Source organism: Triticum urartu, chromosome 7A (genome assembly GCF_056163025.1).
Source record: "Triticum urartu cultivar PI428250 chromosome 7A, HENAU_Tu73, whole genome shotgun sequence".
Taxonomy (NCBI): Eukaryota; Viridiplantae; Streptophyta; class Magnoliopsida; order Poales; family Poaceae; genus Triticum; species Triticum urartu.
In genome coordinates, this window is record NC_141879.1 from 661,647,422 (window position 1) to 661,662,237 (window position 14,816).

A 14,816-nucleotide genomic window follows, 5' to 3' on the forward strand; every position below is an offset into this window, starting at 1 on the left:
ACCACATCCTGCTTCAACTGAAGCCACTGACAGTGCCACTGCTTCAAGACCCAAGAAGCGCACTCGTGTTCTCAACGAATGAGAGCTTCTTGTGGCCCTTCATCAAAAGCAGGATAGGCATCATGACTGGTTGAAGAGACAGATGAAAAGCCTCTTGGTGGATGTAAATCGCATCCGAAATCTTGCCACCAAGAACGCTTTCGTTGCCCATGAAACCTGTCGCCGCACATGGAAAGGGCTAACGATGTTGCTTTCTGAAGCTGATCTTCAAGAGGATGGCTTCGCTGAGAGATTCAAATTTGACTCCACACCTCCTCGAAGAGCTATGCTGCTGGGAACTCCATCACTTGAAGACTCTGAGTTCTCTTCCTCTGCTGCCACAGTCACTGCCAGAATTATTGAGGAAGAAGACGATGCTAATTCACCACCATCTGCTTCAGCACCTCCAAGCTCTTCTGCACCGCCAAACAACACCAACAACCCTGCTACTTCACCTACTCCTCATGGGAATGAGTAGAGGCTCTATGTCTTCAAACCTTTTTGGTCAATACTGACAAAAGGGGGAGAAGCATATGAGATTGATAGTCTTCAAGCGGGTTCATATGGGCGGGTGCCTTATATTTTGCTTCGTGCTTACAACTCTCGTTTTTGCTACATTTGGTTCTTATGAGTTGTAACACTTAAACCAGATGGTCGTCTGCTACTTGTTTGCCACCCTGTTTTGCGAAGATAAATTCCGCATGTGCGACGATAAATTCCGCACTTATCTCATTCAGCAGACGTCCATTTTCCATTATGCATGTCATTATCTTCATATACTTTCACATGCATAGTGGATTGTCATCATAAGCTGAAGTGGATCTCCACAAGTACAACCTGCCATGTGCATTTGCATTCCAAAAGCAAATTAACTTATATGCACATCTTCAGGGGGAGCCCTTGCAACTTATGAAGACAATTCCTTATCCTTTACAAGTTCACAGACTATATTCCCCGTTGAAAACTTCAACTAGTTTGTCATCAATCACCAAAAAGGGGGAGATTGTAAGTGCATCTAGTGCCACCCCTAGTTGGTTTTGGAGTATTGACGGCAAACCTAGTTGAGGGACTAATGTGTTTGTGAGAATTGCAGGATAACACAGGTAGAAGTCCCTCATTGATTCGGTTTTACTACCAGAGATGACCCCTAAAAATGTATGAAGACATTGAAGTCAAAGGTGGTATATGAAGATATTCACATTGAAGACTATGACAAAAGAAGACACGATATGAAGCCTATGGAGCTCGAAGACTTAGATCTTTCGTAGTTCTTTTTCTTTTGTGTTGAGTCATAGGAATCACCGTACTGTTAAGTGGGGTCCAGGAGAACCAGTCAGAATGATGAAGTGATGCCTAAACCAAAAACCTATGTCTTCAAGTGAAGATAATGAGAGCGAATCTTGTCCAGAGCCAGACAAGTCAGCTTTGCTTGTAGCCCAAGTAAAGTTGCCATGAGAGTTTGAAATCTGACCGTTCAGACACGTTTCAGTTCCTTAGTGACCCAGGGTCATTTCGGAAAAATCAAGTCGGGTTGCCAAGTGGCTATAAATAGCCCACCCCCTACAACCATAAACGGTTGGCTGCTCAGATTGAGAGTACGGCTTTTGTCGTTTGAGAGCAACCCACCTCGAAGACTTTGAGAGAGAATTCCTTGCGAGGATAAAAAACCTAACCACCAGAGCCAGAGAGAATTGGGCATCACTTAAGTCTTCTTGTCTGTGTGATCTGAAGACTTATTACACTTGAGGACTGTGCATCCTCCAGACGGTTAGGCGTCGCGTTCAGAGCATCCAAGAGACATTGTGGATTGCCAGTGAACGAAGTCTGTGAAGGTTTGGGAGTCTACCTTGAAGACTTACCAGAGTGATTGGGCGAGGACTATGTGACCTTAGCTCAAGGAGAATACGGTGAGGACTTGGTGTCCTGAGCTGCGTGTTCAGGACTGGGTGTCCAGGACTGTGTGTCCTAAGGTTTAAATACCTAGCCGCTCCAACCATACGTACAGTTGTCACAGCAACTGGAACTGGTCCAACACATCATTGTCTTCAACGAGTCACTGGTTTCATCTTCACTTCCTTTTACTTACTGATTACTCATTGTGAAGTCATTGCATGTCTGTTCTATCTTTTGTCTTCACAACATGAGTGAATGATCTATTTGGCTTCATAACATCTTCCTACCTGATCCTTATTACACTACAGCTATTTGTCACTGTGCTTTCACTCTGTTGATACTTGACCATGGCTTGCCTAGTGTAGTCTACCTTCCGCTACATAGTAATAGGCATATCTCTACTGTTTGTCTTCATAACTTCCACGTTTTGAAGACTTTCATAAAAATCGCCTATTCACCCCCCTTCTAGTCGATATAACGCACTTTCAGTATGTACTTTACAAATTTCTATGTCTCCATTTTGAACACTTTCATGAATGGAGTTGAAGCGACGCTTGATATGCCTGGTCTTCCTGTGAAACCTGGGCTCCTTGGCAAGGGCAATAGCTCCAGTGTTGTCACAAAAGAGAGTCATCGGCCCCGACGCATTGGGTATGACTCCTAGGTCGGTGATGAACTCCTTCACCCAGATTGCTTCTTGTGCTGCCTCCGAGGCTGCCATGTATTCTGCTTCACATGTAGATCCCGCCACGACGCTTTGCTTGCAACTGCACCAGCTTACTGCCCCACCATTCAATATATACACGTATCCGGTTTGTGACTTAGAGTCATCCAGATCTGTGTCAAAGCTAGCATCGACGTAACCCTTTACGACGAGCTCTTCGCCACCTCCGTAAACGAGAAACATATCCTTGGTCCTTTTCAGGTACTTCAGGATGTTTTTGACCGCTATCCAGTGTTCCGTGCCGGGATTACTTTGGTACCTACCTACCAAACTTACGGCAAGGTTTACATCAGGTCTGGTACACAGCATGGCATACATAATAGACCCTATGGCTGAGGCATAGGGGATGACACTCATCTCTTCTATATCTTCTGCCGTGGTCGGGCATTGAGCCGTGCTCAATCGCACACCTTGCAATACAGGCAAGAACCCCTTCTTGGACTGATCCATATTGAACTTCTTCAATATCTTTCAAGGTACGTACTTTGTGAAAGACCGATGAGGCGTCTCGATCTATCTCTATAGATCTTGATGCCTAATATATAAGCAGCTTCTCCAAGGTCCTTCATTGAAAAACACTTGTTCAAATAGGCCTTTATGCTTTCCAAGAATTCTATATCATTTCCCATCAACAGTATGTCATCCACATATAATATGAGAAATGCTAAAGAGCTCCCACTCACTTTCTTGTAAACGCAGGCTTCTCCATAAGTCTGCATAAACCCAAACGCTTTGATCATCTCATCAAAGCGAATGTTCCAACTCCGAGATGCTTGCACCAGCCCATAGATTGAGCGTTGGAGCTTGCACACCTTGTTAGCATTCTTAGGATCGACAAAACCTTCCGACTGCATCATATACAATTTTTCCTTAAGAAAGCCGTTAAGGAATGCCGTTTTGACGTCCATTTGCCATATCTCATAATCATAGAATGCGGCAATTGCTAACATGATTCGGACGGACTTCAGCTTCGCTACGGGTGAGAAAGTATCATCGTAGTCAACCTCTTGAACTTGTCGATAACCCTTAGCGACAAGTCGAGCCTTATAGATGGTCACATTACCATCCGCGTGTGTCTTCTTCTTAAAGATCCATTTATTTTCTATGGCTCGCCGATCTTCAGGCAAGTCAGTCAAAGTCCATACTTTATTTTCATACATGGATTCTATCTCGGATTTCATGGCTTCTAGCCATTTGTCAGAATCTGGGCCCGCCATCGCTTCTTCATAGTTCAAAGGTTCACCGTTGTCTAACGACATGATTTCCAAGACAGGGTTGCCGTACCACTCTGGTGCAGAACGTGTCCTTGTGGACCTACGACGTTCAGTAGGAGCTTGATCCGAAGTATCTTGATCATCATCATTAACTTCGTCTCTAATCGGTGCAGGCACCACAGGAACATTTTCCTGAGCTGCGCTACTCTCTGCTTCAAGAGCCAGTACTTCATCAAGCTCTACTTTCCTCCCACTTACTTCTTTCGAGAGAAACTCCTTCTCTAGAAAGGATCCATTCTTGGCAATGAAGATCTTGCCTTCGGATCTGAGGTAGAAGGTATACCCAATGGTTTCCTTAGGGTATCCTATGAAGACGCATTTTTCCGACTTGGGTTCGAGCTTTTCAGGTTGAAGTTTCTTGACATAAGCATCGCATCCCCAAACTTTTAGAAACGACAGCTTAGGTTTCTTCCCAAACCATAATTCATACGGTGTCGCCTCAATGGATTTCGACGGAGCCCTATTTAAAGTGAATGCGGCAGTCTCTAAAGCATAGCCCCAAAATGATAGCGGTAAATCGGTAAGAGACATCATAGATCACACCATATCTAATAGAGTGCGATTACGACGTTCGGACACACCATTACGCTGAGGTGTTCCAGGCGGCGTGAGTTGTGAAACTATTCCACATTTTCTTAAGTGTGTGCCAAATTCGTGACTCAAGTATTCTTCCCCACGATCTGATCGCAAGAACTTGATTGTCCTGTCACATTGATTCTCAACCTCACTCTTAAATTCCTTGAACTTTTCAAAGGTCTCAGACTTGTGTTTCATTAAGTAGACATACCCATATCTACTCAAGTCATCAGTGAGGGTGAGAACATTACGATTGCCACCGCGAGCCTCAACACTCATTGGACCGCACACATCAGTATGTATGATTTCCAATAAGTTGGTTGCTCGCTCCATTGTTCCTGAGAACGGAGTCTTGGTCATCTTACCAATGAGGCATGGTTCGCACGTGTCAAATGATTCGTAATCAACAGACTCTAAAAGTCCATCTGCATGGAGCTTCTTTATGCGTTTGACACCTATGTGACCAAGGCGGCAGTGCCAAAAGTATGTGGGACTATCATTATCAACCTTACATCTTTTGGTATTCACACTATGAATATGTGTAGCATTAAGCTCGAGATTCATTAAGAATAAACCATTCACCATCGGAGCATGACCAAAAAACATATCTCTCATATAAATAGAACAACCATTATTCTCGGATTTAAATGAGTAGCCATCTCGTATTAAACGAGATCCTGATACAATGTTCATGCTCAAAGCTGGCACTAAATAACAATTATTGAGGTTTAAAACTAATCCCGTAGGTAAATGTAGAGGTAGCGTGCCGACGGCGATCACATCGACCTTGGAACCATTCCCGACGCGCATCGTAACCTCGTCCTTCGCCAGTCTCTGTTTATTCCGCAGCTCCTGCTTTGAGTTACAAATGTGAGCAAGTGCACCGGTATCAAATACCCAAGAGCTACTACGAGTACTGGTAAGGTACACATCAATTACATGTATATCACATATACCTTTCGTGATGCCGGCCTTCTTGTCCGCTAAGTATTTGGGGCAGTTCCGCTTCCAATGACCACTTCCCTTGCAATAAAAACACTCAGTCTTGGGCTTGGGTCCATTCTTTGGCTTCTTCCCAGCAGCTTGCTTACCAGGCGCGGCAACTCCCTTGTCGTCCTTCTTGAAGTTCTTCTTACCCTTGCCTTTCTTGAACTTAGTGGTTTTATTCACCATCAACACTTGATGTTCCTTTTTTACTTCTACCTCTGCTGATTTCAGCATTGCAAATACTCCAGGAATGGTCTTTTCCATCCCCTGCATATTGAAGTTCATCACAAAGCTCTTGTAGCTCGATGGAAGCGACTGAAGGATTCTGTCAATGACCACGTCATCCGGGAGATTAACTCTCAGCTGAGTCAAGCGGTTATGCAACCCAGACATTTTGAGTATGTGCTTGCTGACAGAACTATTTTCCTCGATCTTACAGCTGAAGAACTTGTCGGAGACTTCATATCTCTCGACCCGGGCATGAGCTTGAAAAACCATTTTCAGCTCTTGGAACATTTCATATGCTCTGTGTCTCTCAAAACGCTTTTGGAGCCCCGGTTCTAAGCTGTAAAGCATGCCGCACTGAACGAGGGAGTAATCATCAGCACGTGTCTGCCAAGCATTCATAATGTCTTGGTTCTGTGGGACGGGTGCGTCACCTAGCGGTGCTTCTAGGACATAATCTTTCTTGGCAGCTATGAGGATGATCCTCAGGTTCCGGACCCAGTCCATATAGTTGCTGCCATCGTCTTTTAGCTTGGTTTTCTCTAGGAACGCGTTGAAGTTGAGGACAACGTGGGCCATTTGATCTACAAGACATATTGTAAATATTTTAGACTAAGTTCATGATAATTAAGTTCATCTAATCAAATTATTAAATGAACTCCCACTCAGATAGACATCCCTCCAGTCATCTAAGTATAACATGATCCGAGTTAACTAGTCCGTGTCCGATCATCACGTGAGACGGACTAGTCAACATCGGTGAACATCTTCATGTTGATCATATCTTCTATACAACTCATGCTCGACCTTTCGGTCTTCTGTGTTCCGAGGCCATGTCTGTACATGCTAGGCTCGTCAAGTCAACCTGAGTGTATTGCGTGTGTAAATCTGTCTTACACCCGTTGTATTCGAACGTTAGAATCTATCACACCCGATCATCACGTGGTGCTTCGAAACAACAAACCTTCGCAACGGTGCATAGTTAGGGGGAACACTTTCTTGAAATTATGACGAGGGATCATCTTATTTAAGCTACCGTCGTTCTAAGCAAATAAGATGTAAAACATGATAAACATCACATGCAATCAAATAGTGACATGATATGGCCAATATCATTTGCTCCTTTGATCTCCATCTTCGGGGATCCATGATCATCGTTGTCACCGGCATGACACCATGATCTCCATCATCATGATCTCCATCATCGTGTCTTCTTGAAGTTGTCTCGTCATCTGTTACTTCTACTACTATGGCTAACGCTTTAGAAATAAAGTAAAGTAATTACATGACGTTTATGTTGACACGCAGGTCATAAATAAATAAAGACAACTCCTATGGCTCCTGCCGGTTGTCATACGCATCGATGCAAGTCGTGATTCCTATTACAAGAACATGATCAATCTCATACATCACATATATCATTCATCATTCATCACAACCTTTGGCCATATCACATCACAAAACACTTGCTGCAAAAACAAGTTAGACGTCCTCTAATTGTTGTTGCAAGTTTTTACGTGGCTGCTATAGGTTTCTAGCAAGAACGTTTCTTACCTACGCCAAAACCACAACGTGAATTGCCAATTTCTATTTACCCTTCATAAGGACCCTGTTCATCGAATCCGATCCGACTAAAGTGGGAGAGACAGACACCCGCCAGCCACCTTATGCAACTAGTGCAGGTCAGTCGGTGGAACCGGTCTCACGTAAGCGTACGTGTAAGGTTGGTCCGGGCCGCTTCATCCCACGATGCCGCCGAATCAAGATAAGACTAGTAACGGCAAGCAAATTGACAATATCGACGCCCACAACTACTTTGTGTTCTACTTGTGCATAGTAACTACGCATAGACCTAGCTCATGATGCCACTGTTGGGGATCGTAGCAGAAATTAAAAAAATTCTACGCATCACCAAGATCATTCTATGGAGTATTCTAGCAACGAGGGGAATAGGAGTGCATCTACATACCCTTGTAGATCGCGAGCGGAAGCGTTCAAGTGAACGGGGATGATGGAGTCATACTCGCCGTGATCCAAATCACCGATGACCAAGTGCCGAATGGACAGCACCTCCGCGTTCAACACACGTACAGTTGGGAAGACGTCTCCTCCTTCTTGATCCAGCAAGGGTGAAGGAGAGGTTGATGAATATCCAGCAGCACGACGGCGTGGTGGTGGATGCAGCAGGATCCCGGCAGGGCTTCGCCAAGCACAAGCGGGGAGGAGAGGTGTTATAGAGGGAGAGGGAGGCGCCAAGAGCAAAGGTGCGGCTGCCCTCCCTCCCTTCCACTATATATAGGGGCTGGGGGCGCATGCCCCCTTGGAGATCCCATCTAAAGGTGGGGGGGCGGCGGCCCCTGGGGGCAACGGCCCCCTTAGGGTTTCCAACCAGGGGGGCGCATGCCCCCTCGGGGGGCAACGGCCCCCTTGGGTTTCCAACCCTAGGCACCTTGGGCCCTTGGGTGGGGCGCACGAGCCCATCAGGGGCTGGTTCCCACGCTACTTCAGCCCATGGGGCCCTCCGGGATAGGTGGCCCCATCCGGTGGACCCCCGAGACCCTTCCGGTGGTCTCGGTACAATATCGATAACCCCCGAAACCTTCCCGCTGGCCGAAATTGGACTTCCTATATATAAATCTTTACCTCCAGACCATTCCGGAACTCCTCGTGATGTCCGGGATATCATCCGGGACTCCAAACAACTTTAGGGTTACTGCATACTAATATCTCTACAACCCTAGCGTCACCGAACCTTAAGTGTGTAGACCCTACGGGTTCGGGAGACACGCAGACATGACCGAGACGCCTCTCCGGTCAATAACCAACAGCGGGATCTGGATACCCATGTTGGCTCCCACATGCTCCTCGATGATCTCATCGGATGAACCACGATGTCGAGGACTTAATCAATCCCGTATTCAATTCCCTTTGTCAATCGGTACGTTACTTGCCCGAGACTCGATCGTCGGTATCCCAATACCTTGTTCAATCTCGTTACCGGCAACTCACTTTACTCGTATCGTAATGCATGATCCCGTGACAAACCCCTTGGTCACATTGAGCTCATTATGATGATGCATTACCGAGTGGGCCCAGAGATACCTCTCCGTCATACGCAGTGACAAATCCCAGTCTCGATTCGTGCCAACCCAACAGACACTTTCGGAGATACCTGTAATGTACCTTTATAGTCACCCAGTTATGTTGTGACGTTTGGCACACCGAAGGCACTCCTACGGTATCTGGGAGTTGCACAATCTCATGGTCTAAGGAAATGATACTTGACATTCAGAAAAGCTACAGCAAACGAACTACCCGATCTTTGAGCTAAGCTTAGGATTGGGTCTTGCCCATCACATCATTCTCCTAATGATGTGATCCTGTTATCAATGACATCTAATGTCCATAGTCAGGAAACCATGACTATCCTTTGATCAACAAGCTAGTCAACTAGAGGCTCACTAGGGACGTGTTGTGGTCTATGTATTCACACATGTATTACGATTTCCGGATAATACAATTATAGCATGAATAATAGACAATTATCATGAACAAGGAAATATAATAATCATTTTATTATTGCCTCTAGGGCATATTTCCAACACTTATATCTTCGTCAAAACAGCCATCATACCTACCTATTATGGCATTTCCATAGCCATTCCGAGATATATTGTCGTGCGACTTTCCATCGTTTCATTTATGACACGCTCCATCATTGTCATATTGCCTTGCATGATCTTGTTGTTGACATCGTATTTGTGGAAAAGCCACCATGCATAATTTCTCATACATGTCACTCTTGATTCATTGCCCTTCCCGGTACACCGCCGAAGGCATTCATATAGAGTCATATGTTGTTCTAGTATCGAGTTGTAATCATTGATTTGTAAATAAATAGAAGTGTGATCATCATCATTAATAGAGCATTGTCCCAAATAAAAAGGGGGGAGGCCAAATAAAAAAAATAGCATTGTCCCATGCAACCTCGCAGGTTCCCGCGTAAGCTTCCCGCCCGACTCGGTGAAATCCCCCAAAATCCCAATGCTTATCGGCCCGCAATAAAAACCCTCACAGCCCGCGAGTCCTGCGCCGCATTTTCCCCTCCCTCCCTGTAGCTTATCCTATCTGCTTCGCCCACAATCGCCAATTACACCGGTCCATCATTGTCGCTCAGCCACTCCGCCGTTATCAGAGGACCGCTCAAGCTAGGAGGCTACAGCACGGCTGCGGCGCAGCCCCCGGCGTAGTGTAGTGCGCGTTGCGTCCCTGTTGGGTGTGCGTGGAACACCCACCACATGCTCCGCCGCCTGTGCCCGTCGGCAGCTATCGCCGGCTGCCGTTACCGCCACACCCGCGTCGAAAGCCAGGGCCATCGTATGCTCCGCCGCCGCAGCCCAAAGGCGGGAAGTGGCCGTCGTGGCCGCCACCCCACTGTTGGCCACCGTGGCCATCACCCACTCCGTCACCGCGGTCCGAAGGCGGGAGGTGGTGGTCATGGCCGCCACCCCGTTGTCGGCCGCCGTGGCCGCCAGCCCACCATCGATCGCTGGGGTCATCACCCGCTCCGCCACCGCCGCCCGACGGCGGGAGGCGGAGGGGGATGCCCGCACGTGCGTCAGCGACCTTGCGCGCTACACCGAGTTCCTACGGGAGAAGGAGGAGTGCCTCGTCGAGCATGCAAAGATCATTACCGCCGTCGTGGCCGCGGCACATGCTGCCTCAGAGGCGAGGAATCGGGAGATCTATGAGGAGAATCACTGCTTCAAGAGGGGTCGTCTGGAGCGGCAGAGGGAGTTCGAGGTGAGAGTCGCTAAAACTGCAACAGCGGCAGGCACTGTATTGCCGTTGCCCAGCTCGTCGGTAGGCTCCTCCTCCTCCGCCTCTTACTGAGCGTGCTCGGCGGAGGAGAGGCAGCCGGAAGTAGTACAAAGCCCCTCTGCATTAGTAGTAGTATTTAGGGGCTATTTTGTTCAGTTCATCTGACTATAGATGTGGTGGAACTGTACAACATACTTAAAATTAGCTAGTATATATAGTTGAACTAGCTATTTCAGTATGTGGTTGGCAACAATTGGAGAAAAGTTTGGTCGGTTCAACTATCGAGTTGAACTGTTTGTATAAATTAAGAACGACTACTTAATCTATGAATGAAATCTAGGCTTAATTACTGAATTTTAGTTGCAAAAATTAGATACTGCTTGTGATTTTTAGCTTCATATTTTGACAAATCACAGTGTTACAAGGTTAACAAATGGCAATGTTATTAGATCAACAAATGTCAATCTTTCCAGTTTGACAAATGGTAACATACCCAATATGACAGATGCAAATCGCACCAAATTGTTTGTAAGTGGTTGCACACGGGTCATCCAAAAGACCCGTTTGCGTTGAAGAGATGCACAAATCCAGCTCTCACTTTGCATCATGTCGTCCCGGGGTCGACGGGCGGGGCGTGGGAGGACGGCAGCTGGCGGCGCTGAGAGGTAGTGTTTGACGGCGGCGTCCCATGCCGCTGAGGTGGGCGCATGCACGGAGAGGAAGGTGGGCGACCATGGAAGTCAAAGGGCACCCAAGGACACAGATTTTATTTTTCAACCAATTTATATGCACTCGAGCATGTGCATGTAGTTCAAATTTGAATTATGCACATAAATGCATTGAAAACTCAGTTAATGCATAAAAATGTCCAAACAAACCCCAAAGAATCACAAAAAATGACACAACACTCCTGTTGTTCTATGTTGACACGAGAAAAAAATTTGAAAGCAATAAGAGGCAATGGATATTGTTTCATCCCCAAAGGTGGGACGTACGTTCCCTACCGAAACCATCATGCTTGTTGTGAAAAGCTCTGGTTTGTGAGAAGCATATCCCCAAACCTGCCCCAAATGGGACAAAACTTTTACCACAGCATGTTGATCCGCTCCATGGTAGCATGCCAAGTTTCATGAATTTCAGTCAAGTTTTGGATTTACTAGAATTTAAAAACCAGGCATCTCAATGTTTTGCCAACCCTGGTGTTTGAAATTCATTCCCATTTCTTGCATGGGACCTAAGCATGCACCCCAAGCACACAAATTTGATTTTTCAACCAATGTATATGCACTGGAGCATGTGCATGTAGTTCAAATTAGAATTATGCACATAAATGCATTGAAAACTCAGTTAATGCATAAAAATGTCCAAACAAACCCTGAAAAATCACAAAAATTGACACAACACTCCTGTTGTTCTATGTTGACATGAGAAAAAATTTGTAAGAAATAAGAGGCAATGGATATCGTTTCGTCCCCAAAGGTGGGACGTTCCCTACCGAAACCATCATGATTGTTGTGAGAAGCTCTGGTTTGTGAGAAGCATATACCCAAACCTGCCCCAAATGGGATAAAATTTTTACCATGGCATGTTGATGCCGCTCCATGAAGGAATGCCAAGTTTCATGAATTTCAGACGAGTTTTGGATTTACTAGAATTTGAAAACTTGGTATCTCAATGTTTTGCCGGCAATCAATGGTGCCCTCGTGTTTGAAATTCATTCTCATTTCTTGCATGGGACCTAAGGATGCACCCAAGGACACAGATTTGATTTTTCAACCAATTTATATGCACTAGAGCATGTGCATGTCATTCAAATTTGAATTATGCACATACATGCATTGAAAACTCTGTTAATGCATAAAAATGTCCAAACGAACCCCGAAAAATCAAAAAATTGACACAACACTCCTGTTGTTCTATGTTGACATGAGAAAAAAATTGAAAGCAATAAGAGGCAATGGATATCGTTTCGTCCCCAAAGGTGGGATGTTCCCCACTGAAACCATCAGGCTTGTTGTGAGAAGCTATGTTTTGTGAGAAGCATATACCCAAACCTGCCCCAAATGGGACAAAAATTTTACCACGACATGTTGATGCCGCTCCATGATAGGATGCCAAGTTTCATGAATTTCAAACGAGTTTTGGATTTAATAGAATTTAAAAGCCATGCACCTCAATGTTTTGCCGGCAATCAACAGTGCCCTGGTGTTTGAAATTCATTCCCATTTCCTGCATGGGACCTAATCATGCACCCAAGGACACATATTTGATTTTTCAACCAATTTATATGCACTGGAGCATCTGCATGTAGTTAGAATTTGAATTATGCACATAAATGCATTGAAAACTCAGCTAATGCATAAAAATGTCCAAATGAACCCCAAAAATCACAAAAATTGACACAACACTCCTGTTGTTCTATGTTGACACGAGAAATTTTTTCGAAGTAATAAGAGGCAATGGATATCATTTCTTCCCCAAAGGTGGGATGTTCCCTACCAAAACCATCACGCTTGTTGTGAGAAGCTTTGGTTTGTGAGAAGCATATACCTAAACCTTCCCCAAATGGGACAAAAAATTTACCACGGCATGTTGATGCCGCTCCATGATAGCATGCCAAGTTTCATGAATTTCATACGAGTTTTGGATTTACTAGAATTTACAAATCAGGTATCTCAATGTTTGTGGCTGATTCATGGTGGCAGGGTGTTTGACATTCATTCCCATTTCTTGCATGGGACCTAAGTAGGCAACCAAGGATACGGATTTGAATTTTCAACTAATTTATATGCATTAGAGCATGTGCCTATAGTTCAAATTTGAATTTATGCACATGAATGCATAGAAAACTCAGTTAATGTATAAAAATGTCCAAGCGAACCCCGAGAAATTCGAAAAATTGACACAACACTCCTGTTGTTCTATGTTGACACTAGGAAAAAAATTGAAATCGAGAAGAGGCAATGGATATCGTTTCATCCAGAAAGGTGAAACGTTCCCTACCGAAACCATCACACATGTTGTGAGAAGCTCTGGTTTATGAGAAGCTTATACCCAAACCTGCCCCAAATGGGGAAAAAAATTTACCACGGCATGTTGTTGCCGCTCCATGATAGTATGCCAAGTTTCATGAATTTCGGACGAATTTTGGATTTACTAGAATTACAAAAGCAAGTACGTCGATGGTTGTCGGAGAGCCACGGTGCCGTGGTGTTCGAATTTCATCCCCATTTCTTGCATGGGAGATAAGCATAAACCCATGGACACATATATGATTTTACAACCCATGTTGGTGCACCGGAGCATGTGCATGTAGTTTAATTTTGAATTGTGCACCTGAAATGGCTAGAAAACCAATTTAATGTATAAAGTGTTCAAATGAACCCTGAATAATTCCAATTCTTTTACGACACACATATAGTTGCATGTTCACTTCAGATAAAAGGTCTAGCAATTCAAACACCGTCCATTGCCGCTGTGACCCCATTATGTAATCCAAATCAAGATGAAAAATCAAGTAGATTGCACACAGTTTATTATGACCAACCATGTGAGATGCAGCACAAAATATTCTGGAGCACCGTCGGTGTATAGTATGCCTATGGCTTACGCGAGAAGGTGCGTCGGCTATAGTCCACAGCTGGCGTCTCAACCACACTAGCTCGCTCCCCAAATATCATTTCACTGTTCAAACATCATCGGTGAAAGATGGGCACGTGGACCCGCATCATGAAGGCAACTTCGGTGGCCCACTCCAGCGAGAGTGCGGCCGCAGCTGCCATGCGCGTGCTAACAAGGTGCATGAGCGCGGCCGCAATCTGCGACCGGGCGGCAAAGGCAGTCCAAACGGCCGCTGTTGCTTCTCAGGTGGCGGCAACAACATCTGCCTCGGGCATAGCAACTAGCAAGAACGACATAACGGCTGTCTATTTTGCAGCGGCGGCCTTAGCCCTGATGGAGGCCGCCCACGACCATGTCGAGGCCACCCACGCCCAGCTCCTGGCGGTCACCGCACAAATTGAACGAAGCTTCTCCGACAACAGTCGGCAACCCAGGGACGAAGAGCTGACCACCGCCAAGAGTGTTCGAGTAGCCGTTCGTTCCTCTGCCGCATACCTTGCGACGATGGAGCCTGTCCAAGCCCAGATCGCGTCCACCCAATCCTAGCTCGTGGCGGCCTTTTCCAAAGATATGGCGAATGCGGATGGCAAGATGCTTGCCGAGTATGGTGCGATGGATGCCATGGAGCCCCTTCCCCATGAGACCGTCGGGAGCGA